The sequence below is a fragment of the Cynocephalus volans genome, chromosome 9 (assembly GCF_027409185.1).
Source record: "Cynocephalus volans isolate mCynVol1 chromosome 9, mCynVol1.pri, whole genome shotgun sequence".
Lineage (NCBI taxonomy): Eukaryota > Metazoa > Chordata > Mammalia > Dermoptera > Cynocephalidae > Cynocephalus > Cynocephalus volans.
In genome coordinates, this window is record NC_084468.1 from 42,239,960 (window position 1) to 42,255,899 (window position 15,940).

Consider the following 15,940-nt stretch of genomic DNA (forward strand, 5'->3'; position numbering starts at 1 on the left):
CGTCAACCGCAGGCAATCCGTACTGTGAAAGTCAGAGGTGGTACCTTAAGGGCTCCAGGTCACTGGGGTATCTGTGTCGGGCAGGCGGGCAGCTCTGTCCAAGAGCTAGAGTTGTGAGCCCTGCAGCAGCCAGGCCCCGCCCCGCTGACATCACGGGGGCGTGGCGGCGGGCGATTGGCGGTTCACGCAAGCTCGGGCTGCTCCGGAGCCCAGCGGAGCCAGGAGGAGGAGAGGGCGAGGGGGAGAGGAAGAAGTAGGTCGTGGGCTCGTCCCAGTCTCGGGCGCCGGCTCTGGCAGCTGAGTTTGGGAACTAAGTGATTTTTTTCCCAAAGGTAAATAAATGGCTGGCGTGGAAGCGTAACGCGCCCCCAACTCTTCGGATTTATGCCTGCTTCATTCTTGCACACTGGGACTCATGATCGTCATGCTGTGATGTGTGCCGAGGAAGCAGTCGGTAAGAGAGAAAGACGAACCCGTTTGACTGTTTCCCAGCCTTCCGTTTCGCTGCCCACGCTCCTTTTCTCCTTTTCTCTTTCTGTTTCTTTTTCTCTTACCGCCCCTCTGCCCCTCCACCCCCCCAATCACGATTAGGTTTAATGACATGGCTCAAAACTAGAGCTCTGGGCTGTTATTAAACTTAAAAAGAAAAAAGGGGAAAAAAAGAAGCGATTACCCCATTTTCAGCCACTTGATTTCTAAAGGGGAATTATTTTATCTGTTTGAATGTTGGGATTTATAAAAAGGTAACATGCACACGCACGCGTGCGCGCGCACACACCCACCCCTTTCTCATCCAGTTGTGAAACCGACAGGTTTAAAACAATTTTGGCTATCTGCCTCACAGGTGACGAAGAGGAAAAGTGTTGAAAATTTAGCTCACTAAATAAACCACGGGTTGATTCCATGTGCTGGAGTTTGCTCAGAAATAGTTCTTATAGGAGTGCTACAAAATATCCCACATTCTTTCGCACAAACGCTAACTTTGAAGACCTTAGTTATTTGGGGCACCGTTCGTTTCATATTATGAAACATGCAGTCATACTTTACCACGTACAGCAGAGAGACATTGGTTGGTTAGTGAATCCCTCCAGTCCGGGGGGCTTATTGGTGACTTGGGACCCTATGTCTTTAGAAAGAATATATTTAAATTATTTTTATCCATAAGGGCATGTTAGCTCAGGTATTTAGAACGTGATCTAAATAAGACCAAAATTTCTTCTTTTTATTATGCTAGTTCTTTGAAAGGAGACAATTCTATAGGCTCAGAGCAAGTCTCTGACTCTAATCAACCTTGAAAGATGGTTCAACAAGGATGTGGCTCCTTATCGACCAATATTACTACTGTAGCAGCCTTTAAATTGGGCTAGGTTGCATTTCTGTGAAGAGTACCATCATAAAAAAAAAATATTTGTTTACTTGATAAGAACAAAAATGTAATACATGATCTTTGTAACAGAGTTACTCATTGAGTGACCCAGTGTGAGCCCCAACTCCAGTCCACCCAAAAGGTAATGGCTGCTTCTTCTGGACTGTTTTCTATTCTCATTACAAATACATATTACATACCTGCATTGAGATAGATAGTTTGTATCAAAATGAGATACTATTATATACTGAAAAAGAACTTAGCAACATTCAAAAGTGTTAAGGAGTTTAAAAACTAACATTGTAACTGCTAATTTAATATTTGTTAAATTGTATGAAAAAGATGGAGAAGCTAAGCAGTCAAAAGCAGGATGTGGGGAACGTTTGACCTTGGCATAGCAAGAACTGCATACTTTCCTTACTTAGTGACTAAATAGAATTAAGTAGAATATAATTTATTTTGATATTGTCAGTAAGATGAAAGAAAATGCTCAGAATTTGATTACAACTTATAATAGAACTGAGATGACTCATCTGTTAGACAAAAGTACTTCTTAGAATTAATTTTAAAAATTAAGAGTTTATAAAAATGTCCACATATTCAAGCCTTCGTTGCATATTGTATTTATTGTCTGATCTAGTTGGAAGTAGTTTTTTGTTTTGTTTTAAAAATGAAGGAAAAATCAAAGAATATGCTACAAGCAAGATTATTGGGGGATTCTCAAGACACAATGCATTGATGAAGATAAGTTTAATAGTGCTTAAAAAAAAGAGAAGTTGTTTATCAACTCTAGGAGCAATTACATGTGTGCTGATGCTATCACCATTCCTGGTCAATAATTATAGAAGCTGAGCAGCTTTCCTTATCATTCAGGAAAGGTTAGTTGTGAGCGCATTTTCTTGAAAACATTATTCTTTCTCTATTGTCTTAAGTGAATTTATTTCATTTCAAAAATCATTTTAGCTATAGGAACAGTACTTCTCATTGCTTTGCAGAGTAAGAAGTAATAGTGATACTAGTTTTGTAAAAGTGTTGCGGCCTTAATGGAAACTTCTTTTATGCTGCTTGATGAAGGGTCTATTAGTACAACTATCTGAGGGTAATATGTATTAAAACATGTAAATGTTCATAGCCTTTGACCCATAAATCCTGGATCTAGAAATATATCCTAAGTAGATCATCCGAATTCCGTATGATGATTTACAGATATGCTTATTAGTGTTACCTGTAACATAAAAAAATGGAAACAAAGACTGAGTAGCAATGTATTTAAATAAATTAATGTGATATATATTCATATTGATAAAACTCATTTGCCAAAACAGTTTTGAAAAAACTGAATGGCTTGGAAATATGCTTGCAGTGTATTGGGTGAGAAAAAGATTTAATACTATAATATCTTGAATGTGTAAAATATAACTTTGAAATAAATATTTATTAAGCTTTTATGTAGGCATTGTTCTAAATCAACAAACGCTGAACAACATTAAACAAAACTATTGTAGTTATTGTTTGCTTATAAGTTCCTTTTGCATCAATGGGTATATACATTGGTATACCGTGTACCAAAAAAACAACAAAAAAAGTATCTCTAGGTAATAGAGTTATAGCTTTGATTTTCTTTTGTATATTTTTCTGATATTCCCATATCTTCTATACCAACTGTTATTTTTATAATCACAAAAATACCACTTTCAGAATATCACAAGAAACACCATAAAAAAAATACAAACACTAAGCTCTGTATTTTATGTGCCAGTAAGCTCTTTTCAAAAGACATTATAAAAAGCAGTGAGAGATTGCTATGATCCAAATGTTTGTATTCCCCCAAAATTCATACGTCGATTCCTGTTCCTCAGTGTGATAAAATTAGGAGGTTGGGCCTCTGGAAGATGATTAAATCATGAGGATGTAGGCCTCATGAATCAAATTTGTGCCCCTGTGAAAGAGGCCCCATAGAGCCTCTTCCACCACCTGAGGACTCAGAGAGAGGCGTATGAACCACAGAGTGAACCCTAATCAGACATTAAATCTGCTGGCACTTTGATCTTGGCCTTCTCAGCCTCTAGAACTGTAAGAAATAGATTTCTGCTATTTATAAGCTGTTCCATTTATGGCCATTTGTTATAGCAGCCTAAATGGACTAAGTAAGACAGGTAGATGAATGCCTTATAATCCTCAATGAAAAGTAGATATGGATCGACAATTCACAAAGGAAAAGAAAACTGAATTGTCCGGGGTTAGGGGAAGGGGAATGTTAGCAACCCAATAACCAAAGAATCTCACATAGCAATAATTTGCCGTATTTTTACATATCACATTAACAAACATGGGGGAGAAAATGTGTGAGGTTGTTGGGAAGACTATTCAATGATATGGAAAAATGTTCCTGATAGGAGAAATGAAAAAAGCAAGTTTAAAATGGCATCCTAGTTTTGGGGAGAAAATAAATAAATAACCTATGTACAGAAACTAGTTAATTGGTGGGGAATAAACCAGATGTTAATAGTACTTATATTTGGGTAGTGGGATTATAGGTGATTTCTATGTTTCTCATGGTGTTAATCTGTAATTTCTAAAATTTCTACAGTGAATATATTTTAGTTACTGGGGAAAAAGTCACTACCCTAATAAAGCAATTTGTCCTGGAATAAAGAGCACATAGGAGATATTACCTATCTCTTTGTTCACAAAATTCCCACAGCCTTCCTTATTATGTGTAATTTTATGTCAGGCATCATTGTTTCTGAATTATATTGGCCGGCGAGAACATTTGAATTATAAGGGAAATCACAAGATAAAGCCGATATTATTCACGTTCATTCTTCTGCCCCCAGCTGTTTTCTAGAATAATAAGCAGTGTTGGACTGATTTGAATTCTACTTCCCTTTCATTTCCTGTTGATCAAATCTGTTAGGGTCTGATGCTGATAGGCCTTCTGTAGTTAAACACTCCTTAATTTATTGTTTTTTTAATCTGTTGATTCAAGTTAAGACCTTTTTGAGTGAGGAAGATGAGTATAATACATTTCTGTTGATAAAAGAAACATCAAGTTTCCAATTCCTTGACTCTATGTAGGATAGGTAATAAAAATTGTGATTTTCTTGGTTATGAAAAGGAAAGTGAAAATCAGTTTTGAAATGTCTTGAGTGTTGTGAAGTCTTTTTCTTCAGTTTGTAGTACTCATAATTACTTAGCACGATTTTAAAACATTCTAATTTTCCTTACACTGTAATAATATATAGAAGGTTATAGTTAAAAACCTTAATTATGATATTCTCTCTTCTTCACTAAAGTCTTTTCTAGATAGGTGTTCTCAAATATTTTTACCACAAAGATTCTACTTACACGTATTGTCCTTCAGCTAAGAAATCAATATTTCTAATTGGCCAACATCAAAATATGCCTGAAACTGAAGTATTTTTACACTTCTAAGACCCCTAAAACAGGGACTAAGAGAAAAGTGAAATGCTTTCAATGCTGTAAGGAAACTTTGAAAAGCAATTCTTATTTTGAGTCCCAAACTGACTTTCCTCTCCTAAATTGTCGCATTTTGTTTGAGCCAGGCTAGTGCAACAGAGGGAGTACGTTGGTCCCAAATGCCCAGTTTGTCACATATTCCTTTGCCTGCTTGATTTGGGTCATGGTCAGGATGGATGGTGTATTAGTCTGTTTCTGTTGCTTATAACAAAATACACGGAACTGAGTAATTTGTAAGAAAACGAAATTTATTGCTTACAGTTTCTGAGGCCAGGAAGTCAAAAGTCCTGGGAACACATCTGGTGAAGGCTTTTTTTGGTGGTAACTTCAGTGACAGCAGAATATCACACTGTGAAATGGCAGAGCAGAGAGAAAAAGAGAGAACCTAACCCCATTCACTCTCTTTTTAAAGCCCTTAGGACCACGCCCATGACCACTATTTTTAATCAATTTATTACGGCATGGTCCTGCAATCTAATCACCTCTTCAAGGCCCCACCTTTCAATTACCATCATAGAATTTCCCACCCTCTTAACACTGTCACAGTGGGGGTCAAGTTTTGGAGGGACACTCAATCCAGGGCAGATGGGTTGGTGATAGGAACATGTGGATAAGGTATGTAGTATTAAGGATGTAGTACTGTTGTTAACAGGCAGAGCACAGGAGTGGAGCCAGTACAGGAGGAACATGAGAATGTGGGTCCTGCCAGGTTTTTGTGTCACCCTTGCCAGCCATTGGGATTACTGTTGTCACAGAGGTACACTCAGAGACACCTTTGGAAGTCCTTGTGAGGTTATTGGTAAACTTTGCTCTGAAGCACGTTACTCAAATTTTCCAGATGAGTATCCCTCCCTTTCCCCCCCATTCCAATGTGTCTTTTATGCTCCTTGCAAAGAAATCTTTTAATTGTCCATATCATATCACATTGTTCTCAAATATCTTTGATGATTCCCCATTTCCTTCAAAATAAGCATAAATTCCTCAAACAGTTAAGGATTTCAATGTGGTCCTAACATAGATTTCCATCTTAATTTCCCATTCACTCCTTAATTTGTACTTGAAACTCCAGCCATATTCAACTACTCAGTATTACTAAAATGAACACAGCTTCCAGCCTCCTTGTCCTTACTCATAATATTACTTTTTCAAATCTGTAAGTCTCTTTTTCTAGATACTTCCCAAGGCTCATTTAAAATGCTTTCTCTTCTGGGAAACCTTCCCTTGTCTCTCTTTCCTTCCTCTGACCTCATGCCATGCCTTCTCACAGGACTTCCTCTTTTTCTAAATTAATATACCACATGATTATCCTAGTATTAGCTTTTTTATTGAGTTGAGTATTTTGACCTGTTCTGGGGCTCTTTTATGCATTTGCACATTACCCAGCACTGTGCTTGGTTAGGACAAGGTAAATTAGATGAACACTAGAAGGTAAGCTAGAAGGCAGAGATTTTTGTCTGTTTTGTTCCCTGACTTATCTCCAGTATCTATAATAATGTCCGACATATAGTAGGAGCACAATAAACATTAGTTGAAAGAATGAAATTATTGAGCACTTTTAGTGCATTAGGCACATGTATTATTTAGTAAACCTCCTTACAAAACTATGTGAGGAAGGTGATATTATTTTCATTTTACAAATGTGAAAACTGAGGCTCAGAAAGGCTAAGAGTGTATGGTAAGTGGTCAAATGTGAATCTGTTTGCAGAACTTGTGTTTTCTACTAACTGCAGATGTATTTGTTGCTGTTTTGAAAACAACTGATTATATTATCAGTACTTCTTCAAAATGTATGTGTTTTGGGGGATGGGTAGTATTTAGTAAACTATTGGAATTAACCATTTTTTATGAATCTATTTTATAATTGCAATAAAAACCATTAACTTCTTTTTAATACCATTTACAGTTTTGGTCTGTTCCTTTTTGGTGTTTATATACTGTACTTAAGTAATACTTAACTTACAGGCCTCAGGGACAAATTAAATATGTGTGTTGAGGCAATTTGAGTAATTGGCATATATAAGCTATGCTTCCATTACATTGTCAATTGCTGATGTAATTTTTAGCCATTGTGAAATAATACCTCTCTATGTAATATTTATAATATATTTTAAGTCACCCAAAAGCTTCCAGAAGCAAATCTTTAAATAGGTTTTAGAAATTAATTAAATCCCTCATCCATTACGTTGAAATGTCCTTTTTATAGTTCAACCAAAACAACTGAAGTAATGCCTGCCATCATCACATATCCAGTAATGCCATATTACTTTAAAGAAAAAAACATAATATAGGTCAAAATTTTAGTCTTCGATGTGTTTATTTGATTCATTTTATAGCTCGGGTTAATAATCTGTGAGAGACCTTTAGAAAACATTTGATGTGGTCTATTGATATAACCTTTTAGTCTTATAAATACATACAGTCTTTCAGTGATTATTTTCTTTCCATTTTAGCTATGAATAACTCCACTTTCGTGTTTATTATTCTTTTTACTCTTATTATTCCTCATTCTTTTAAACATGTTATTTTCTTTTGTTTTTTAAAAATTTTAATGGTTACTCATACAGAAAATAACTGCCTTATTTCTTGTGTGTTAAGGAAAGTAGTTTTACTGATTATTTAAACACATCATTGGGATGGAAATAATTATCTGCATAAAAATAATATTTAATGATAATGAATTCATAGGGAAATATATTCACAAATTAGAAATAAGTCTTTCCAGGGTAGATTTGAGTTGCTCAGGTTTAATGGTTTTCAAAGAGGAACTTAGACTAGAACCTTGAGCTTGTTAGAAATGCAAATTCTCAGGCCCCACTGAGGACCTACTGAATCAGAAATTAGGACGATTGTGTACTTGGTGTGGGAAGGATGGAACCTATGTTTTAACAAGCTCTCCATGTGATTCTGATCTGTGGTAAAGTTTGAGAACACAGGCTTAGGGCAGGATCTTCAGGTGAGCAGACCAGCATATTCACTGGGCTTTGACAGGTAGGTGCCCAGCCTACGTTAAAAGGACTCCAGGAAAGACTATTCCATTGTTTCCTGTATATGCTGTTTCAAATACTTCTGTGTTATCACTGAGCTAAGGCGCAAAACTTACAAAACAATCAAAAACACAATGTTGAATACTTAAAAATTTGTGTTGGCTGGTTTTGTGTTATTATTTACTTCCTGGCAATAGAGTCCCTTTAAAAACAGAATTAAACTAGACATTTTCCTAAGTGTTTCATAGGGAAAAAGAGGGGGACATTTCTCTTTTCTATCCTTTGATCTTTTTAAAAATTTATTTATTATTTTTTTTTACATTGTAAGATGTTGTTGTGGAGCAGTTGGGGTGGAGGAGGAAAGAGGAAGGGGGAGGGGGATAGGGTGGGAAGAAGAGGAAGGGGGAGGGGTGTGGTTGAGGGCATGGTCGAGGCCATGGCATACCCCTCATTCTGGCTGAGGATCCCAGGGGGCTTCCGGGAGCAGCTTGGTCATGGCTGGGCTTGATGCAGATGTCAGGGGGACATGGCTGAGGCCCTCGGTCACCCCTATCCCAGCTTGGGAGCCCAGGGCACTTCCGGCAGTAGTCTGGTGGTCATCACTGGGTTGGATACAGACATCAGGGTAGCATGGCTGAGGCCCTCAGCCCACCACCACCTGGCTTGAGCGTCTAGGGTGCTTCCAGTGGTGGCTTGGTGGTCATCTCTGGGCTAAATGTAGACAGCAGTGGGGTGTGGATGAGGCCGTTGGCCCCCCCAACCTCAGCTTGGGAGGCTGGCAGGCTTCCAGCAGGGGCTTGGTCATTGCTACGCTGGATATGGATGTTGGGGGGGGCATGGCTGAGGCCTTCAGCCCTCCCCCCACCCCACCTTGTGGGCCACCTCTTCTAGATTTTATAGGTATTCTTTGGTGGTGTTAGACCTTTATTGGTTAATATCAGAACTTTGTCACTGATCTGTGGGTGTTTTGTGTTTTCTTTCAGTTCTGTGTTGGGTTGTTTGCTATTCCCACCACTTAAGCTCTGCACTAGAACTAATTTGTTATCCTTCGCTTACTTCTAAAATGGGGGAACTTTCTGTGGGGATCAGCACTTGAGACCTGTGGTTGAGCTAAACTGCTGCTTTGCTGCTGATTCTCTGGGGAAGGCTTTTTGTGCAGCTCAGGTTTTAATTGTTGACCTTGTAAGCACTTCGGGGTCTGGTGAGATTCGGTGCCCCTGGGTTGTGTGGAAACTCTGGTCTGGGCCTAGTTTTTTCAGCAAATTGCACCCCCTGCAGTACTATATTCTTGAGTAGTCTCCACTGAGTGGCAGTGTGCTGATTGGAAGGAAGATCAGATGTCCTTGCTGTGCCCCAATGGGCCAATCTCCCCAACTGCCCACACTCCAAACACTTCCCATGGGGTGGGCCATGCATTGGTCCCTTGTGATGACTCACTGGCCTTTGAGTGGCTCCTTTTTTCAGTTGTCTGTGGCCCAACCTTGAAGTGGCTGGGGCTCAAAACAGTCAGAGCAGTTCCTTCTTTCTCTCATCATGGCTTCTCCTGCCTTCATGAACTCCGTAGGTCTCCCCTCCTCTTCCCCTGAGCTCTATCGGCCCCAGCTTGGCAGTCGTTGCTTTTTAATAGTTGTAAATTGGTTGGTTGTGGGAGAGGGTGAACTGCTTTCATGAAGTCTTGACCTGTAAAGATTTTCCATCCTTTGATCTTGGGTATATTTTTGGACAATAATTAAAATAAGCAAATGCAAATTTTCTGACACTCAATAGAGAGTTTATGCCTAGGGAATCAAGTTTTCTTAGAGATCCCAAGTGTTTATGAGGGAGCAAATGATACAGATTCCTACTGTGATCATTAAAGATATGATTAATTAACTCTATATAAAATTAGAATCTCAGCATAAAAGTATTTTCATAGTTCATCTATATACAGCATAGGCTGTATTCTTTTAATATATTTTGGAATTAAATAAGTCAGATTAAGTCCCTCATTTATTGCTGGAAATTTTATTTTCCAGCTCTCTTTATCTCACTGGGTAAACATGACATCGAATGTTGTCATTTCAGAATATTGTAGATTGGTCTTGTTATGAAGATACTAGGAATCAGCAAAAAGAATCTTGATATAGGTCTTAATTAGGAATTGAAAATCTTCTGACCCAGAAGTATTTTTCCAACACTGACTAATTTTTTAAAGATAAGTAGAACTGATTTATTTTTGAGATTTTGAAATTACTTTGATATCTAGAAATGTATATGCTTTATGTAAGCATAAAATATTTTACTGCAACAATTACCTGAGCAGAATATCATTTAGATTCTATTTTTACAGCTAATTTTCATAAATCAGACAGTCTCCTAAAACTATCTAGTCATTTAAGTAAGCTGTCTCTTAAAATTTAACCAGCCATATTTATGAGATATCTTTTAGTATCATCTTTTGGTCAAAAGAAAGCAAAATGCTTTCATTTGCTCTGCAACATTTATAACTACATTCAAGACTTCTTGGCAGGAACACATATATTTGCCTTTATGAGGAAGCTTGTATACTAAATTATGTTTCATCTGATATTGAGTACAGTATTATTAGGAGTATGTACACATACTGCTTTTGGACTTGGATATGAACATTCATTTTCAGTGTTGAGACAGCATGTTTGTCTGCATTTAAATGAGGTTCATAAAAAAAAGAAAAGAAAAACTTAAAGGATTGCATCTTCTTCTTGGATCTTAAATGTAGAAGCAACACATTAACTTCCGTGTAAGCTTTTCTCCACCATAAGTATAGGCTTCATTATTATGTAAAGTTTAATCAAAATTAAACTTTTCTATTAAAATGAAGATCTGTTGTCTGATTCTAAAATAAGTATATCTGTTCGTGGTAAAAAAATACAGACAGTTATAAAACACATATAAAAATAAAAATCAGCTATCCATATCCTATCTCAAAATAACCAGTGTTAATGTTTTTAAAACTATTTTATTCTAAAATTTTCTGTCTTTATGTTATTGTATATATTCATAGTTGAGATCATGCTTGTAGACAGGTCTAAATCATGCTTTAAAACTATAAGTTTTAAGCATTTTCTCCCTCAAAAATTTTTTTAAGCATCATTTATAACAGCTGTCTTATATTTCCATTTAGATATAACACAATCTAACAATTTCTCTATTTCTAAACATTTGAATAGTGTCTTTCCAATACTGAGTGGAGCATATTTCTACTAAGGGCCAGAAAAGATGAACATTTTTAAGGCATGTTACCTTATGGCTTCAGAAAAATAAGAACGGTTTAGACCCCCCAGAACTATATGAATGCTTGCTTTCATTGAACATTATGAATAGAGCCAAAAAAAAAAAAAGTGCTAACTCTGCCTTAATTACTTTTCTTAGGTTACTAGTGAGGTTGAATATTTTTTTCCTATTTATTTGTAGTGCGTCAACTTGTGTTTGCTCAGGCTCTTTTCCAAGTGTGTTCTTCACGTAAATATTAAAACCAGAAATGAATAATTTCTAATATTGATTTTGTGAAATATTAATTTAAAAATTAGATTATTGTGAGTGGTAATAGGATTTGTTAAGATGATACTAAATCAATAGGGCAGATCTCACAAATTAGCTCAAACAGACTGAAAATTTTGTTAGGTACACATCTGAATAAATCTTAATTATCATATAGTCTGATTATAGTATCATATTAAATTTGAACAGGAATAATTTGTATTCAGTCTGACTTAATTTATGACACCTTTGTAAATAATGACATAGTTTAGGAATTAATAAAAGCCAATCTATATATACATGAATAATAAAATGGTTGTGAAGACAACAGCTGAGTTGTCTTATGTGAGCTGCCACTAACTTCCTATGCAATCTTAGGTAAGTCAATGTCTCTGACCCTCTTTCTTTGTGTGTATGAAATGTAGTATTTAGTTGGCTAGTAATGATATTTTTCCAGCTTTAAAATTCTGAGTTTTCTGTTGCTAAGCCTTATCATCTGTAAAATGCTTTTTCTGCTTGATAGAAATGTTGGTATCAAATAATTAATGTGTTCTTATAATAGTAAAAATAGCTATCATTTATTGATCTGCTATATGTCAGATACTTTACATACATTCTCATTAACTCCTCACAGCAACCTAACAGAGTAGGTATTATTATTGCCATTTTCCTGATGGGAAAACTGAGGGTTATAAGAAGTCCTTCTGCAGCTGAGGAATGGAGCGAGAATTTCAACCCACGAGTGACTGAAAAGCTTCATTCTTTCCACTCTGCCACTTATCTCTCTCCTGAGCAAACCTAATAATGACTTGCTCTAACTCAGTTGTTCAACAGCAGCATTCTTGACATTTGGGCGAGATAATTCCTAGTTGTGAAGGACTGTCTTGTACATTGTAGGATATTTAACAGCATCCCTGACCTGTATCTATTAGATGCCTGTAGCACCCCCAATCAAAAATATTTCCAGATATTGCCAAATGTCCTAGGGACTTGGGGAGGTAAAATTGGCCTCATTTAAGAACTGCAGATCTAATAAAACCTGTCATCAACTGTCTGAGGACAAATATAATGCTGTCTCTGGCAAAGGTGAGATGGCTTTAGGTCATTTTAAGGGTCAAGATGAAATTAAGCAAGTACAACCCCCAGCAAAGGACCCCATTCCTTCATTTAACAATATTTTTTTATCAATTGATTGCATGGTATACCACCAAGAACCCAATTGACATTAATTAATTTATTTAAAAATATTCATCGAGTGCCCCTGTGCCAGGCATTGTCTGGTTATCGGTTAAAATAGCGAACAAGATGGTCTCGTAGGAGAAGCAGATATTAAATAATTTTAACTCATTCCCCTTTATCTTCCTAATAATCTTTTAAAGACTGTTTTTAGGACTGTAATCCAGTTTGTTTATCATGTTTTACATAGAAAAACACACACACACAAACACACACACACAGAGCTTATCACATAAAGCTGAAGTTTGCCCTTCTTAACATGAATGAGTGAAGATAGTACACTAGAAAATTGGTGTTCTTTTGCCAGTTTAAAAAGATATTTTGGCTCTGATTTTCAAAATGAACACTTACCTATGTGTTAGCTTTATTTCAGAACTTGTTTATCTATCAATTAGTATTTTAATACTCTTACTCTTTTCTGTTCCAGATTCTGGCGACATACATATCAAAGTCTGTGTCATGTAATTTAATGTCTGAAGTATTTCAGATAATGGGGGAATCTCATGAGGTTTATGCCTGAGCTCTTTACTAGACTGTGTACTCTGTGAGGGCAAGAACCATGGAGTTTACACAGGACTTTCCACTACTTTGTTCTCAGTGCTTGAAAAAGTGCCTGGCAGGCACGTGGTAGCCTTTCAGTCCCTCTTTACTAAACGAACACAAGGAGGAGAGATCTCTGAACAAATAAAAAAGATATCACTAAATAAATCTTGCTAAAGTTTTGTCTTCTCCCTAAAGACCATTGAGGCCATTAATTAAATTTATTTACATTTATTAATTATCCAAAGGTAGTTGGAAGTAAAAGTTAAATCTTTATAAAGACAAGTACTTGGACAGCCAATAAGCAAAAGCCTAGAAAACCATACATGAACAAGGAAGTCTTCAAGTACTGGAGCAAAACCTTGTGGATACGCTTCTGAAGAGCTGGAGGTATCACTGTATAGAGTACGTTGGTGCTCAGAGCGTTGGTGCTGAATTCTCAGAAAAGAAAATTTATTTAAAATGCCATGTCAAATACAAGGGAATTGGGTACACATTATATAATGATTTCTATCCCTGATGAAATTGTTTGGGTACTTAAAGGGATAAACTTTAAGTTGTCTGAAAATCAGGTTACCCAGAAGAACTTCCTTCCTGACGGTTTTAGAACAATAAAATTCAAATAACTCAGCTGTTTTTAAAAATAGATTCTACTTGTTTTACTTCCTTTTTTATGTCTTCATATTGGAGAGTCTTGTTAGTGTCCATTTTAGGGTTACATGCTCTAAATCTTCATGTGAACTATAATAATAACTTTAGCAAGCATAATAAAAGCTGCAGTGAGATAACACAAATTGCCTGAGCTAATTTTGTCTCATCTGGAGCAAGTGTGTATAAGATTGTTAAAATATTCTAGTCTTTACTGCGTATAAGAGAGATGTTCTTTTACTCATTTATCCATATGTTCATTCCACAGATATTCATTGAAAGTCAAATCTGTTCCTGATATTGTTCTAGGCCAAGGCTGTATCAGTGAGAGGAAAAAAAAAAAAAAAAAAGACAGAAATTTCCAGTCTGATAGAGGAGGGAGACAGACAAGAGCTAAAATACAAAAGTAAATTATGTACAATGAGAAAGTGGCCTAAACGTTGTATGAAAAATAAAACAGGGAAGGAGAATAATGGGAGGCAGACCATATGCAGGTCTGGAGACTGTTACTGCAGTTAATATGGGAGCCTTTAGAGAGTTTTAAATCATGAAAATGTCAGGATCTCACCTGGGTTGTAACAGGACTAGGCTGATCGCAGTGGACTAGGGTGATAGTGATAGAGGCGATGCACAGTGGTGAGATTCTGGATATATTTGAAAAGTAGAGTCAACAGAATTTGCTGACTGACTGGATGTGAATTGTGAGAGAAGGACAAGACAGGACCCGAGGAAGACTCAAAGGCTTTGAGACCAGAGCTTCTAGAAGGATGGAGCTGCCATCTACTGACAGGGCTAATCTGGGTGGGAAGCAGGTTTGCACAGAGTACCGGGAGCTCTGTTTGCACTTGTTACTCTCTGGAGATGGGCCACCTCTTTGCACTTGGATGTGTCTGGAGTTCTGGAAAGAGGCCTGTGCTGGAGGACAGTTATGTGGGGGACTTGTGGAAGTTCTGGTTTGATGGCTTTGGTTTTCTCAGTAACACAGAAACAAGATCATCTACAGGAAGAAGGTTGAGAGGGAGAAACTGGACATTAGAGGAGAATGGAAAAAGTACGAAATAGTTGTTTATGAAAGTGGGAGAATGAATAGACCAGAAATGCAGCGTGCTCACAGTCAGCATGAATGGCCAGCTGGGGAGTCCTGGTTAAGAATTTAAAGGGACACCAATCAGGGATGTTGCTTGTTTCTTTCCAGCAACTTTCAACCTGTAGGTCTGGAACTGAATGTATAGAGATTCAGATATAACTGATTTGAGTACAATCAGGCAAGCTTTTTGCCAAGAAAGAAGTGAGAAAGGAGTTAGAGAGAAGAGATTGAGAGAATACAGAAGGGAGTGATTAAAGTGTTGACCATGGAATTTAAACTAAGTAGGGAAAGAGGACCATGTGAGGATAAAGGGCAGGGAAAAGATGTCTGGTCCGCTACTTATAGATGGCATTAGAAAATATTGGAGTCAAGCTAAAAGCTAATCATTTATTTAAGTTTTATTTGCATATATTGAATCATATTCCGAATATGTATTGGCTGCATCTAATGGATGTTTTTTAAACAAATACAAATATTTGGATTTGTTAACTTTATTTTTTTAAATGAAGTATGCACTTTTAATATTTTTTCCCCTAAATGACTTAAGTTCAGTATTTTTATACTAGTCTTCTTTCTCCCAACCCTCACTTTCCTTGATTGGCTGCCAAAGGCTATGTGTCTTCTGCCAACTCCTTGTTCGAGTGTTCCTGCCCTACATCCGAGCCCTCTAATAGCTGCAGAGGCTCTCAGTTCATCTGTTTGCATTAGGCGTGGGTAACCACTTACCACGCTGTGCCACTTGGTTAAGTGTCTCAAACATGCTGAGACTCAGTTTTCTCAACACTAAGTGGGGATAACAATATGTACTTTGTTGTAAGGATTAAAGTTAATGTAAATGTATCCCCAGCATAGAACTTGTACATGTCTCTGTAAGTGGTAGGTATTGTTATGATCTTAGGTTTCTTGAATTAATAATATCTTATTAATGTTGACTAACCAAATATCAAAAACAGGCTATTCTATCATTTCAGTAACATTTTAGGAGTATCTAGGTGAAAGGTCAAAATGTAGTATTAAAGATTGCTACCATCGATATTTCAATATATATTTATGTTTTTTGGAACTCACCGTAAGTGTGGGTCAGATTTTTTTTTAGTTCCC

The 15,940-nt window shown here is 36.9% G+C and overlaps 1 protein-coding gene across 3 annotated transcripts in view; it reads left to right on the forward strand.

Annotated features, from left to right (window-relative positions):
• Positions 1 to 253: 253 nt before the first annotated feature.
• ATP10D (ATPase phospholipid transporting 10D (putative)) overlaps positions 254 to 15,940 on the forward strand; it is a 99,214-nt gene continuing 83,527 nt past the window's right edge. For all 3 annotated transcript variants that reach the window (XM_063107819.1, XM_063107821.1, XM_063107820.1), the window contains exon 1: positions 254 to 454. The gene's annotated coding sequence lies outside the window, so the exon portion shown is untranslated. The remainder of the gene's footprint in view (positions 455 to 15,940) is intronic.